At 40.9% G+C, this 15,409-nt stretch overlaps 1 protein-coding gene across 8 annotated transcripts in view; it reads right to left on the minus strand.

Moving 5' to 3' along the window:
• Positions 1-13,902, minus strand: part of sptssb (serine palmitoyltransferase, small subunit B) — a 33,200-nt gene extending 19,298 nt beyond the window's left edge. For 2 of the 8 annotated variants that reach the window (XM_043702134.1, XM_043702135.1), the window contains exons 1-2: positions 13,752-13,898; positions 8,144-8,225 (exon numbers count right to left, since the gene is read on the minus strand). The gene's annotated coding sequence lies outside the window, so the exon portion shown is untranslated. Of the gene's footprint in view, positions 1-4,394; positions 4,947-6,491; positions 6,515-7,966; positions 8,093-8,143; positions 8,226-13,751 lie in introns of those variants that run through there. The other 6 variants (XR_006313388.1, XR_006313387.1, XM_043702138.1 and 3 more) reach the window with 6 other exon arrangements.
• Between the last annotated feature and the right edge of the window lie 1,507 nt (positions 13,903-15,409).

Consider the following 15,409-nt stretch of genomic DNA (forward strand, 5'->3'; position numbering starts at 1 on the left):
TTCCTAGAGCTGCTCAGGAGGATTTAAACCAGTAAGGTGGGGGGTGCGACCCAGGGAGATAGTGAGGAAAGAGATCAATCGGAGACTGGTACAGCTGAGAACAGAAGCGAGTCAGTCTGAGCAGGCAGGGACAAGGTAGGATTGACAAATTAAAACTGCATTATTCCAATGCAAGAGACCTAACAGGGAAGGCAGATGAACTCCGGGCATGGTTAGGAACATGGGACTGGGATATCATAGCAATTTCTGGATTAGTGGTGCTGGAAGAGCACAGCAGTTCAGGCAACATCCGAGGAGCAGTACAATCGTACTGCTCCTCGGATGTTGCCTGAACTGCTGTGCTCTTCCAGCACCACTAATCCAGAAATTGCTATGATATCCCAGTCCCATGTTCCTAACCATGCCCGGAGTTCATCTGCCTTCCCTGTTAGGTCTCTTGCATTGAAATAAATGCAGTTTAATTTGTCAATCCTACCTTGTCCCTGCCTGCTCAGACTGACTCGCTTCTGTTCTCAGCTGTACCAGTCTCCGATTGATCTCTTTCCTCACTATCTCCCTGGGTCGCACCCCCCACCTTACTGGTTTAAATCCTCCTGAGCAGCTCTAGGAAATCTCCCTGTCAATATATTAGCCCCTTTCCAATTTAGGTGCAATCCGTCCTTCTTGTACAGATCACTTCTACCCCAAAAGAGATTCCAATGATTCAAAAAATGTGAATACTTCTCCCATACACCACCTTCGCAGCATATATTCATCTGCTCTGTCCTCCTATTCCTGCCCGCACTAGCTTGTAGCACCGGAAGTAATCCAGATACTACTACTCCAGAGTACCTCCTTTAAATTCCTGCCTAACTCTCTAATCTCCCTTCAGAATCTCAACCTTTTCCCTTCCTATGTCGTTGGTTCCAATGTGGACAATGACCTCTTGCTGGCCCCACTCCCCCTTGAGAACATTCTGCACCCTCTGAGACATCCTTGATCCTGGCACCAAGGAAACAATACACCATTCTGCTTTTGCGCTGCTGGCCACAGAAAGGGCTGTCTGTACCTCAGATTAGAGAATCCCCCAACATATTTGATCTCTTGGAACCCAACGTACCCCTCCTTGCATTAGAGGCAGTCTCAATACCAGAAACTTGACTGTTCGTGCTATGTTCCCCTGAGAATCCCCCACATTTTCCAAAACAGCATACTTGTTTGAAATGGGAATAGCCACAGAAGACTCCTGCACTACTTGCCTACCTCTCTTACCTTTCCTGGAGTTAACCCATCTATATGACTGTATCTGAGACTTTCCCACCTTCCTATAACTGCCATCCATCACATACTGATGCTGTTGCACATTCCTCATTGCTTGGGTCTCTGTAACCAATACATTTGATCTGATAAAATTTGCAACCAACAGCATTTGTTGCAGATATAATCCGCAGTGACCCTTAAACTCTTTAAACTCCCACATCTGACAAGAAGCACACATCACTCTACTAAAGGCCATTTTTGCTCCTTCACGATCTACAGACCCAAAAAATAACAGTCGTATTCTTCTATAAAACCCTGCCCCAGATAAAATAAGCCAGAACTATAAATTTAAAGTTTAGTCAAGAGACATATCTCAAAAAACATATAAATCAAGAAAGAACCCACTCTTCTCACTACTGCAGACTTTCTGTAGGCCACACTTAAAAACAATTCACTTATCTGTTTCTGTGCTGTGAACTCCACCCAAACAATTCCTCCAAGTTCAGTTGTGAATTTCACGGTTTGTTAGTTTTCCCACACACACTCCAATGTCCAGCGATACATGAATTCAAACAGCAAAGGCAGTAATCACCAGTGTCCCAGGTTCGATTCCAGCCTCGGGTGACTGTATGGAGTTTGCACAGTCTCCCAGTGTCTGCGTGGGTTTCCTCCCACAGTCCAAAGATGTGCAGGTTATGCTAAATTGCCCATAGTCTTAGGTGCATTAGTCAGAGGGAAATGGGTCTGGGTGGGTTACTCTTCAGAGGGTCGATGTGGACTTGTTGGGCTGAAGGGCCCGATTCCACACTGGAGGGAACCTAATCTAATGTAAATCTAACTGTGCAGGTACACTGTGGTGTTTGTGTTCTCTCTTGCTCTCTCCTGCACAGACCTTACCATGTGTTTCCTTTGTCTCTTCTTCTCCCTTTTAAAACTGCTGTTGTGTCGGTTTTATCCCCAAAGTTCCAAAACAATGTAACAGCATATAAAACAGTAATTGCTGCTCTTAGAATTCGAGGAAATCACCTCCAGCACCTAAAATACCAAAAGAAAGGCACCTGTTACAGCCAGAACTTTTTCCCGTCCTCCATCTTTGGTAACCCAGAATCCTTGTCAAATTCCTAAAGTTGGGAACATGTGTGGCAGTGATGCGAATGGATGTCCTTTACCCCCAAATCCACAGGATTTTAAACAAATCACTTCCGGAATGTGGGAATCACAGGTTCAGCCAGTATTTATTGCCGATCCTTAGTTGCTCTTGAAGCAGTGTAGTCCATTTGGTGTTGGCGGACCCACAATGTCATTAGGAAACAAGTTCCAGGATTTTTATCCAGTGACATTGAAGGAATGGTGATTATATTTCTAAGTCAGGATGGTATATGGCTTGGGAGGCAGGTGGTGACGTTGCCATGTATTTGCTGCCCTAGTCCTTCTTGACTATAATGGTCATGGGTTTTGAAGGTGCTGTCTAAAGGAACCTTGGTGAATTTTTATGCAGTGCATCTTGGAGATGGTACACTGTTGCTAAAGAACACGGTTGGTGGATGTGTGTGTATACATGATGCCAATCCTACAGGCTGCTTTGTCCTAGGTGATGTTGAGCTTCATTGTGTTGGAGGTGCACTCATTCAAGCAAGTAGGGAGTATTCTATCACAGTCCCGACCTGTGCCTTGTAGATGGTGGGCAAGCTTTGGCGAGTCAGGAAGTGAGTTACCCGCTGCAGGATTCCTATTCTCTGACCTGGTTTTGTAACCACAGTTTTTAAAGAGACTAGTACAATTCAATTTCTGGTCAAATGGTAACCCCCACGATGTTGATAATGGAGGATTCAGTCATAGTAATGGCACTGAATGTCAAGAGGCGATGGTTAGATTCTCTCTTATTGGAGATTGCTATTGAGTGGGCTTACTGCATGTGAACGTGGACTGCTTTGATGTCTGAGTGGCTGTGATTGGTGCTGAACATCCCCAGTTCTGACCTTAATGAGGGAAGGAAGGTCATTGAAGCAACTGAAGGAGGTTGGGCTAAGGACAGTGCATGGAGGTGTTTTCAGTACTTTTTACTGATAATGTGTTGCTGGAAAAGCGCAGGTCAGGCAGCATCCAAGGAGCAGGAGAATCGATGTTTCGGGCATAATTCCTGAAGGGCTTATGCCCGAAACGTCGATTCTCCTACTCCTTGGGTGCTGCCTGACTTGGTGCTTTTCCAGCAACACATTTTTCAGCTCTGATTTCCAGTCCTCACTTTCTCCTCAGTAAAAAGTACACCAGCTCTGAAGAAGTGAACTCAAAAGATCATCAGGGCCACAGGCCTTGTTGTGCCACTTCTTGCAGCTCTCCCATTGAAGATTGTAGAATCCATGGATGAACATCAGGGTACTGGGAGATTGCCTGGAGATCAGCTATCATTGTTAATCCAGGGTATTTGAAAAATGCTTTTTGCAGAATTGATGGATGGCATTGCCATCCATCAGAAAACCACATTGTGAGCCAGGGAGTTTTGTCCATTTTGGTTATGGTCTCTAGAGGCTTTAGGGCATCTTTACATGAAATGGTGGTCAGCATATTGTTGGAATGTTTCTTCCCAACACATGCAGTTTATCTTCCAGATTTATACTTGAACATCAGTCTCAACTGGTTGAAGTGCTGCCTCCCTGACTTGTGACCCTAGCAGGCAATGTTAGCTGCTCAGTTTTGTTCTCAGAAATTGTATATTTCAGCACTTTCATTAAACCAGGCCTGTTACAGATGATGCTCAATTCCTAGGCTGTGTTCAGACCATTGTACAGCCAAGTTGGTTTAATTCCATTATTCTAAACTGGGATTGGGTTTGTGAAGATTTTTCAGATTGGTTGAGAGCTGCACTCGAAATTCCCCTCTTCAGTCAGGTTCCTCTACAGCTGAGATATATCTCTTCTTTCACTTGGACCTTTGTGCCTGGTGACATCTGACTCCTCATTACCTGATGGCTTAATGATAAACAGTCGTCTTCAGAACCCCACAAGAATAGAGTAATACAGACATCACTTTGAACTATAACCTGAACAATGACACTAGCTGTAAATCGAGAATATCTCCTTATGCTTTTATATTTGTCCTGTCAGTGGACAAAAGTGCCAGTTAAAGTGAGGCTATACTTTAATTAGTAAAAGCATTCCATTTGCATTGGATTTTCCCACCATTTTATCTAGTGTCATGGCCAACTTTGGCACAAGTCCGAGAAGAATGAGATTTTCTTCTTTTGGGATGGCTATGAAGATTCCACGAGGGTCAGAACAGAACATTTGTTGACCATCTTTATTGCAGTCCAGGGCCAAGGCATAAGCACTGATGATAATCACATATTAGCCATGACTGAGCCTCATGGTCTTTCATTTAAACAATTGGAGTTCTGGCTGTGCATCCAAAATCCTCTTGGAGTGGCAAAGTCAACTCTGTCAATATGACTATCATGGTCAGTCTTTGGATTCCAGAAAGTGTATTCCCACTGTTCCTTCAGCTGGGTCTATCAGAAAGGAGGGTCTCTCTGAAGGTGACAAAGTCAATTTGGAGCCTTCATAGTCCAAGTAATGTGATTGCGGGTCTTCTTCTCAGATGGTCACTCTTAGATTAAACATTAATTACAAACATTGCTCCATATCGAACAAGCCCCATTATTGCTGAATTCAGAACTTTTCCAAAGAGTTTTCCACAGAATATATAGACATCTAACACAAGAGAGAGGATGGAAACATATCATGAAGGGGATGCTTCCACAAATGTGAGGCATCCAGAATAACTCTGGAGTGTTGCAACAATAGGCTTGGTCATTTGCCAGTGCACATTTTGTCCCTAATTTTAAAGACTATATTTTGATTTCTAGGGCTACAGTTTGGTTTTTAGGGGTGATTTTCTTTTTATCCTCACTAACTCCTTTAGGTGATACAGTTACAGAGAAACATTAGCTTATACATTTGTGTTTGCATGTAGGGTATTTGGAAGTGAACAGAAACAGATTGAGAATCCCTCAATATCTTCAACCATCACATTAGGAAAACATTAATGTTTTAGGTAGCACAGTATTTAAACTGACATGAAATCAACAAGCACAAATTAGCAAAAGATTATTTTAAAAAAACTAATACACTTCTACACATGAAAAACAATCATACTAAATTCACTTTGCACAGGTGAGATTTTGGCTATTGTGTTGTCATCATACTTCTCCCCCACAGTTCTAGCCTCACCTCCCCCACCCCCACCCACCTTCACTCTCTCTTCTGTCCCCCATTCAACCTCTATCCCTGGTAGCTGTCTTTCTCTTCCTTTTGGCTCCAGTGAGTAAATAGCCACTTTTCCAAGAAGCGGCTTTGCACTCTCCCTCCTCTTCCAGGAAAATCACTGGCTCCAGTCCCAGCTTCACCGGAGGTCCTGCAAACCACTGCTGGCTCCTGGTTCCTTGCTCTGCATCTGGATCTCCTGCTCCCTCATTGCTGGTATAAACCACACTGCTTACTGCACTTCCAGTCAGAAGTTGTTTCTCTCCTGTGTTTACTGCAGATAGGTTCACTAGAAGTTTATTACTAGTGTTCAGAGCAGAGAATCAGTTGATTGGAAGAGCAGCTCCTCATCGTTTCCTTCCATCCAATAATGTTCACAGGTCCCTCTGAATGAATTTTGGGATTGATTTATTCACCGCCTGTGTATTTGAGTGTTGTGCTATGTGCCCCACTATCTGGTCTAACTAAGAAAACACATTGCATATTGAAAATGGTATTCTCCTGAAGGAGTTGCAAATGACAAGCCATCTTCAACACGATACTTTTCATTCCCCTGCTTATTCCCTTGAACATACCACACTCCTTCCAGGATCTAAACCCTTCACATCTCAACAAGCTGGAATATCAGTCTTCCTTTCAAACCCACGTCATGGACTATAGAAGATGGAATGTCTGCTCACTTCGCAATATTATTCTATGAGCAGAAGGAACACTTGCCCATATCTGTCCCGAGACTAGAATGCAATTGAAATTGATTATGTTGGTTGTCTTCCCCACCTTTGCCAGATCCTGCCATTTGAGCTCAGAGTTCAACAATTCAAGATGCAACTAATTAACATACCTCAAGTTCCTCAAACATGAGAGAAGGTTTATCCTTCGGTTTGAGAAGTATTTCCAAGTAGTGGGATCATGAGTATTTTTAACAGTAAAACTAAGAAGGTAGCTCAGCTGATTATTTGAACAATTCAAATTTTAAAAAAGGTAGCTGCTTACCTATTGAGGAAATACTGTAGTGAGCACAAGTCTGAAGCAGTGCAAAGCAGTTTACTAAAGGTGAGGTCACACTGCCAATAATTGTTGCAGCATGTTTATGACTGTGACCAAACAACGCAGCAGACATAACATGAAAAATTGAAATAAGCACACCCTCAACACACCCACGGTCCACACAGATACCAAATAAATCCCTCATGCATGTTTCTATCAGAATGTGGTGTTTGGGGTGTATGACTAGTTGCTTGCAACCACAGGAATTACAATTAAATGATTGTTTATCAAAGAGATGGTGTTCAAATAAGTGCAGACTTTGCTAACACAAAATCTATGTCATGTCTTTATACAAGTAAAGCAGCAATAATAAAGGCTTCACTTCAGCAGGTGTGTGCAGAACGAGGTTGGTAAACAGTTTTGTGCTAACACTTTACTGGTTCATCAGCAAAATCAGAAGTATGCTTAGTGAAACAGTGCTACTTCAGAAAAGGTTCTCAAGTGTTTGAATTCATATGTCTGATAAAAGGAATATTTGCATAATGGAAGTGCCAGACAATGATCATCTCCAAAAAGAGAATATATGCCCATCTTCCCTTGCTGTTCATTGGCATTGCTATTGTTAAATTCCCCATCAACAATATTCTGGGGTGACAATTGACTGGAGACTTAACTGAACTAGCCACATAAATACTAGAAAACCAATTCAGAGGCTGGGAATCCTGCATCAAGCACGTTCCCAAAACTTGCCCTCTCTCTTCTGGGCAGAGGTGTAAGAGGTGTGATGGAATATTCTCAGTTCCTTGGATGAGTGAAGACTTGATGGGCTAAACAACATCTATCTGCACCATAGGGACTCTATGATCTACAAATGCAGGTCCAATACATTCAGCAGTCAAAGTCCAAGTAGCCTGGTTTGTCAGTACTCCATTTAGCACCTTATATATTTGTTCCTTTATCACTGGCATACGACAGCAACAGTGTGGACTACCGACAAGATGCAATGCAGCAACTCACTAAAGCACCTTTGAAAGGACTTCCCAAATATGTGACCACTATCATTTATAATTAGAAAGGGGAGCAGATGCTTGGAGATCACCATCTACTAGTTCCCCTGCCAAGTCATACCCCATTCTGACTTGGAACTTCCATGTTGCAGTTTTTCCACTGTTGCTGAATCAACAATCTGGAATTCCTTTCATATAGCACTGCAGGTGCATTTAAATCACAGGGAGGACAAGGTCTCAAGAAGGTGGCTACCACTATATTTGCAATAATGGTTTCACACCAAATGCTATCTTTTACCAATAATGCTCACATCGCAGAAGTTAATAATTGGAAGAAAAATGAACACCACTTCCATTCGGAGTTGAGTTTTGTTCTTTAAACCTTCACACATCAAATTCAGATATCAGTTTGCAAATGTGCACAGTCTGGAATATCTAAACTAAAACCGCCACTAAATAAAGATAATTTCTTACCACGCTAGGTCAAGGACTACCTGAGATAGGGATCCTTTTCCACAATTCAATAGATCTTTAGGATAATATTCCAATGTTTAAAATTACAGTGAGGACAGTTTCAGCCAAAAATCTCAGAATTTCTGGATGTCATAGGTGCCTTCTTTATAGAAGGACAATCATGAATTATTGGTGTACCTGAATGAGGTCTACAGTTTTTAATTTGCTTGAAGCCAGTCATAAAACACTGCAACAGTCTGTAAGCTGTTTTCTCCCACGGCTATAATAAAGTGATTAAAAGAATAGCATTAGAATTTATACAACAGCACACAGCATTCCACAATGAAGAACTTAAGTATTGACTGATCATTTAATAGCTATCCTTTGTAAAATCAGAAATCCCTGGAGTAATTCATCACAATTTTTGTTGCAGATTATGTTCTGATTATAAAGGGCAATGCTGAATTTATGGAGAACACAATTTATCAACACTGAATTTTCTAATTTATAAATGCAGACCTTGATATATTATTTGACTCTAAAATCTGCAGAAAAGTGATTGATTTGAAATAAAATACTAGTAGTACTTCAAATAATGAGTAAGAAATGCAACAGCATTAAAAACATAACATGAAAATACAATGGATCCTGGAAACTTCAACACTTTCATAAGCTGGTCAATATACAGTGATGGTCAACTCAACTTTCTCAGCAGAGTGCTCCATTGTCAGTAATGGAATTAAAAACCACATCTACATTAAATAATATTATTAGGTACTGTCAGATAAAGGTGCCAAGATCTTTTATATTTGCCTATTAGAATGCTCCCAACTCTTCAGTAGGCTTCGCCGAGATTCATGAACTTACCCATCATGGTTTCCACTGGCATTTAAATCCTCTACCTCAATCAAAATATTGTAGACACAATTTAATTCCCCTAAGGCAGTTATAATGGTGACCTCTGACTGCATGAATTCACAGGGTTTTACCAAACAGCAATACAAGATTATTTTCCCCATCAAGTTTTGCTGGTACCTGCCTCCCAAGAGGATTCTTTATTACAAAATACTTACCAAATCCTCATATGTGTACCTTATTTTAAAATATGTTTTAGGTTGGTGCATTTTTACATTCTACAGTGTTAGAAAATGTATGACAAGAATACGGCTGGAATTGCTCTACTGTGTTAATGTGGCATGATTAGAGCACAGATCCTTCATAGCAAAGGTATATACGATCAAGGAATGATGGTAATCTGAAGTCACAGATTTTAAGTTTCATGCAAACAAATACACATGGAAGAAAAGACAGTCCAAAATAACTTGTAGCAAATCACGAAGCCTCTTACTAAGAGCACTATCTAAACCTTCAACTTCTGTCAGTAGAAAAACTAGAGGAGCATGTACATGGGAACACAACCATCTGAAAAACCCCTCTAACTCAATCATCCTATCTTGAAATTATATTGCTATTCCTTCACTATCACTGGATTGAAATCTTTGAATTCTGTACCAAACCCCGCTTAGGTTGTATCTACAGCACATGGACCGCAGTGGTTAAAGAAGGTAGCTTATCACCACCTCTTGTTTCAAGCCATAAATGGAATATCGGTTGTCTTGCAAATTTCCATCTCTATACGAAAAAATAGATTAAATAGTTAAAACAAGTTAATGGAATTGAATTGGAATAGGAATTAAATGAATACAAAAATAAACAAGTGTAGGTCATTTAACTCCTATTCCAATTCAACAATTCTTGCTGTTCTTACTTATTCCAAATTTTTACTATTTGTGGTTCCAGCCTTAAATTCTAGAATTGCTTCCCTAAACTAATTCCCTCTCTCCTACTTTAAGACACCCTTTGAAATTCAACTCTGAATTTTGATCATATCAACTTTTGTCAGGTTTTGTTTGATAATGCTCCTGTGAAACACAGAGATGCTTCATTACGATAAAGGCACACCATATTAGTACAAGTTGCTGTTGATATTTGCATGTTTACACTGGGGAATATGGTATCGTATTTGCAGATGATCAGAAATAAGGCACATGAATTCCTGATTGAAGAGCTCTCTTACAATGTTACTTTTCTTATGTATATTATTCTTGTGGCTACAGTTACAACATCTAAAATACATTGACAGATACCTGGATAGAAAAGACTTAGAGGGGTAAGGGTCAAATGAAGACAGAGGGACTAGTTCAGTTTAGGAAACCTGGTCAGCATGGATGAGATGGGCCTAACAGCCTGTGTCCGTGCTGTGTCCATTAAGGTTGGTAAAACACATCCCATTTTGCGGTCAGCAATTGAGGTGGCGCTGACTCTTTTAGAAATGGGTTCTGGATTAGTGGTGCTGGAAGAACACAGCAGTTCAGGCAGCATCCAAGGAGCAGCGAAATCGAAATTTCGGGCAAAAGCCCTTCATCAGGAATGTCTTGTACCACTTGGTCTCCTTTGTATGGCTGATAGTTGCCTTCCCCTGCTGAAAATCTACCATCTTCCTGGAACAAAAAAGTCACCAGCAAATGCAAGGCTTCATTAGTAAACCAGCATTTTAGCTCTCAAATGGCTTCGACCATTTTACACAATTGTTGTACTATCCAAATAGATTACCAAAACTTTTCTTTTCAGCCAATCAACAGCTAATTAACTTGAAAGGTCTGTCTCTAGTTTCGTTTGTGTGCAGCTTGTTACACTAATTCCAGTTTTTCCAAAAAAAAAGTATATAATTTACACTTGGGAGTAGTTGTGAAACCTGAACAACTTGCTTTTTAAATTGATGTCATCCAAATCAACCTGCAATCAATTTCTAAACAAAGCCAATCATGATCATTTCAGCTTCTTGTCCTTCTTTCAAGGACTGTCACGATTTCAGACATGATTTAGACCATAAGAAATAGGAACAGAATTAGACTATTTGATCCATCCAGTCTGCTCTGCCATTCAATCATAGCTGTTACATTTCTTGATCCCATTTTTCAATCTTCTCCCTGTAACTTTTGAACCCTTTGTAATCAAGAACCTTTCTATCACTGTCTCAAATACAATGACTTAGCCTCCATAGCCTTCGGTGGCAATGAGTTCCACAGAATCATCACCTCCTGGCTGAAGAAAATCCTCTTCATCTCAGTTCTAAGGGGTCATCCTTCATTAATTTGGCTGTAGCTTCGGCTCCTAGTCTCTCCTGCTAGTCCTCTGAATCCACGCTTATCCAGGCCTTTCAGTGTTCTGTAAATTTCAATCAGATTCCACTCACATCCTTCTAAACTCCATTGAATACAGAGTCCTTAACTGTTCCTCAGCACGAGCCATCCAGTATTCCAAAAGTGGTCTGACCAGAGCTTTATACAGTCTCAGTTGTACATCTCTGCCCATGTATTCTAGGCTTCTTGAAGTGAATGCAAACATTGCATGTGACTTCCTAACTGCCAGCTGAACCTGCATGTAACTTTAAGAGAATCCTGAAGTAAGACTCCAAAGTTCCTTCATGCTTCAGATTTTTGAAGCCTTTTCCCATTTCAAAAATATTCTTTGCCTCTGTTTTTTTCTACCAAAGTGTATAACCCCACACTTTCCCACTTGGTTTCAAGATGGTGGCAGAGTTAGATGCTCCAGCTGGAGCTCCTCTGCTTCACTTTTTTCCTCATTTTTCCCCTAATTTCATGAGTTTTTAAAAAAGAACTTTTAAACTTACTCAGAGGGGAATGAAGGAGGCCAGTGCAGGTCCCAGACAGAGGAGAGGGCCTGAGTTTTGAAGCCGGGTGAGATCTGGAGAGATTAGATTATATTCCCTGCAGTGTGGAAACAGGCCCTTCGGCCCAACAAGTCAATACTGACCCTCCGAAGAGTAACCTGCCCAGACCCATTCCCCTCTGACGGATGCACCTAACACTATGGGCAATTTACCTGACCTACACAGACAGGGAAAATGTGCAAACTCCACACAGACAGTCGCCTGAGGATGGAATCGAACTGGGACCCTGGTGCTGTGAGACAGCAGTGCTAACCACTGAGCCACCCCAGAGTTGGACTGGTGTAGTCTAGAGGCTTGGTGCTGGCACAGACTGGGGTGAAGGGATTGTAAATCAAGTACTTTTTCTTTATTTTTATTCTCCTGCTGGTCTGTTATCTATTATTCTGGCACTTTTGTACCAAATACCTAAGTTTCTGTACAGAGGTATCTTGCACCTAAAATGGAGCCATAAGCAGCAACATTGCCAACTTTTCATGTGCACTTGAGCACATATGACAAAAAGCTAATTCAATTAAATACAATTTGTATCCCATCTGCCACTACTTTGGCCACTCTGTTAGACTGTTCAAGTTCTTGTGCAGCCTCTGTGCTTTTCAACACCACCTGTCCCTCCAGTTATCTTTATGACATCTGCGAACATAGCAACAATGCCCTGAGCTCTGATTGAGCATGTATAACGTGGATAATGGTGGTCCCAATACTGACCCATGCAAAACTCCAATCGTCACTGGCTGCCATCTTGAAAATGATACCTTTATTCTTACCCTCTGCTCACCAGTCAGTCAGTCCTCTGTTGTTGTCCCTAACACCATCTTATTTAGCAGCTTTTTGTGTGGCACCTTGTCAAAGGTCTTCTGGAAATCACATCCATTGGGTCTCCTTTGTCCAGCTTGTTCATGGTCCTGACTTGTCAAACATGATCTTCTTTTGATGAAGATATGCTGCCTCAGCCCTATTTTACCAGTACTCTGCAATTGCATCATTAATGATGGACTCTAAAATGTTACTGCTGAAGAAAAAATGTCACTATCTACCAATCCTCTGGCACTCTCTTTAACTTCAGTGATTCCTTGAAAAATCACCATCAATGCCTCTCTGATCTCTGCAGCTAACTCCTTTAGAACTCGAGGTGTGATCCATCTGGTCTAGGTCATTTATCCACTTTCAGGCCTTACAGCTTCCCCAGCACCTTCTCTTTACTGATGAACATTACACTCACCTGTGCCCATAATTCTCTTGATGTTTTAGTTTGCTGCTGGTGTCTTCAACTGTGAAAACTGATAGAAAGTTCCTACTCAGTTCCTCCACTGTTTCTTTCTTTCCCATTACTACTTTTCCAGCGGTCCAATATCCACTCTTGCTTCTGTCTTGCCTTTTACATATCTGAAAAAAAAACTAATAAACTTCTTCCCTATTACTAACTAGCTTACCGTCATAGTTTATTCTGTCTGAGCCTTTTTTTTTAAGAAGTTAGCCTCTGCTGCTGTTTTAAAAGGCCTCCCAGTTCTCTGACTTCTCACAAATCTTCACCACATTGTATGCTTTCCCTTTTATTAGGTCACTGACCTCCCTTGTCTGCCAAAGTTGCCGCATCCCCCTATCTTAGTATGTTTCTTCTGCCTTGTTGCTTTTGAGATACATTTCACTTGACATGTAGTTTCAAACATAATTTTCACTTTTAGAACTAAAGTGCCATGACCTAAACAAATCACCACTTGCATAATGATATAAACAATTGCCTTCCTAACACTAATTGCACCAGTCCAGTTTGCTAGTCAGCATTCAGACAGATTGAAACTATAATATCTGGATTAGCATTTGTTTGTATGTTTGATTTAAGTTGCAGAAAATCAGAATAGTGACTAAAAAAAAGTAAACCTTAAACAAACACAAAAGGTTTTTGTTAAAGGAACAGGAACTTCAAATTAGATTCTGTACAGAAAACTAGAAAGACAGGTCCTGCCACATATTTGCACTAGATCTTGCATTAACCTGCAACCTGGTTTTAGTTAACTTTCTGTCAGCATTAAAGAAACAAGAAGAAAATCTCACCTTTCCAAAATGTAGGATATTTAATAAAACTGTTGCTGCTTCTGTGGGAGAAGAGTCACAACTATCTGTAATTCATCTAAAGTGAAATAAATCCTGCAAGTACTCAGCAGTTGAATTTGACACACCTGCCCCCATTTACTACTGTGAGCAATTGAAATGATTGACTAATAAAAACACAAGTTACTGATAAGCCGTAATACAGAAACTCACGCGTCTCCTTGGAGAAGGAGGCACCTCCCTATTTCTCAATGATTGTATTGAATGGGTTTGCTACAAATCAAGATTAGATGTTGTGGGCAGGCATTAATATAGTCACAAGCGAATGTGATAGCAAGGTAGCTGAATAATTCTGATAACTCTACCTATATTCAGTAGGTTTTCCACATTAGTCACAATGTCAGATTGATACATGCATTGAAAAATGTGCAGTGCATCCAATAAAATGCAGCCCAGAGTTCCATCAAATTGTGCGACATTACAGTTGGGCAGAGGGTGAAATATATCTAAAAAGGCAGCATTCATTTTATATATGTGTGGTGCATTTGTTTGTTGTGTACATCTACAATAATATTCAGAAAAACAAATTATGAATACTAAGTCAATAACATGTAAACCAGGAGTGGTAATTGATTGTAATGTGATTGAGAAAGGTAGAATTAACTTGCTTACACCAGTTTATACCAGTTTTGGTGTATCACACTGAGTCATTTATAAAAATGGATGGCACTGAATTCCCCCTTCGATGTCTTAGTTTTTGGAGGAGGTATACGTTTACATTCTTGTGGTTAATAATAAGTTTCACATCTGCAACATCTTAGAAAATATCTTGGTAAGCTGATGGAGACTGGTAAAGTCAGGGATTGAGACAAGTTAATTTGGTTAATTGTAGCTTATCTCTCTGATTTTTATGTTTTTTTATCATGGCACCTCATTATATTCTGAATGATACATTTATTTTGACTTTCATTCCCTTATATGCCAAGTTATCCAAAATATCTTACTCCACAAGTAAAGACAGAGGGGGGAGTTTTCTTAGGATGTTTCAAATGGGTTTGGGCTGCGGCAAGGTAGCAAGAGAGAAAAAACAGATTGAAAGGTATGAGTCAGGATCCCATATCATCCTGCCTTCTCCCATTGACCCAGATTTTCTGATGGCTAGACAGTTGTTATTCCAGCATTGATGGAAATTACCTGGGAAACTGAGTTTTCCTAGGGCAATTCCCCATAAGCTTGGAAATCTCCCAAAGTCTCCACTTAAATTGGAGCCTTTGGGGATTCTGATGAAATTAAGTAAATTAATGATATAAGAAAAATCAGATTATTAAGTATATAATCTAGTCTTGAGTAAACACTTGAAACAGCTCCCCTGATTACCCCATTCAATTCCCAGCTACATCTCCCCCAGAGACTTCAACACTCAGACTCTGACCTGGTACCCTTCCTCTCCACCCACCGGACTCAATTTGACCTCATCTCAAACCATGCCAACCCTACCCCACCACTACTATCACCACCACCACTGGACTGTGCCAGCCACCCTGGGCACAATCACTCTCCCATCCCTGCCAGATCTGACCTGATCCAATCCTTCACCCCATTCATTGCCTCCCTCCCTATCATCAGACCCAAGGGGCACCACCGCCGCCCCCCCCCCCAAC

Source organism: Chiloscyllium plagiosum, chromosome 13, assembly GCF_004010195.1.
Source record: "Chiloscyllium plagiosum isolate BGI_BamShark_2017 chromosome 13, ASM401019v2, whole genome shotgun sequence".
NCBI classification, from domain to species: Eukaryota; Metazoa; Chordata; class Chondrichthyes; order Orectolobiformes; family Hemiscylliidae; genus Chiloscyllium; species Chiloscyllium plagiosum.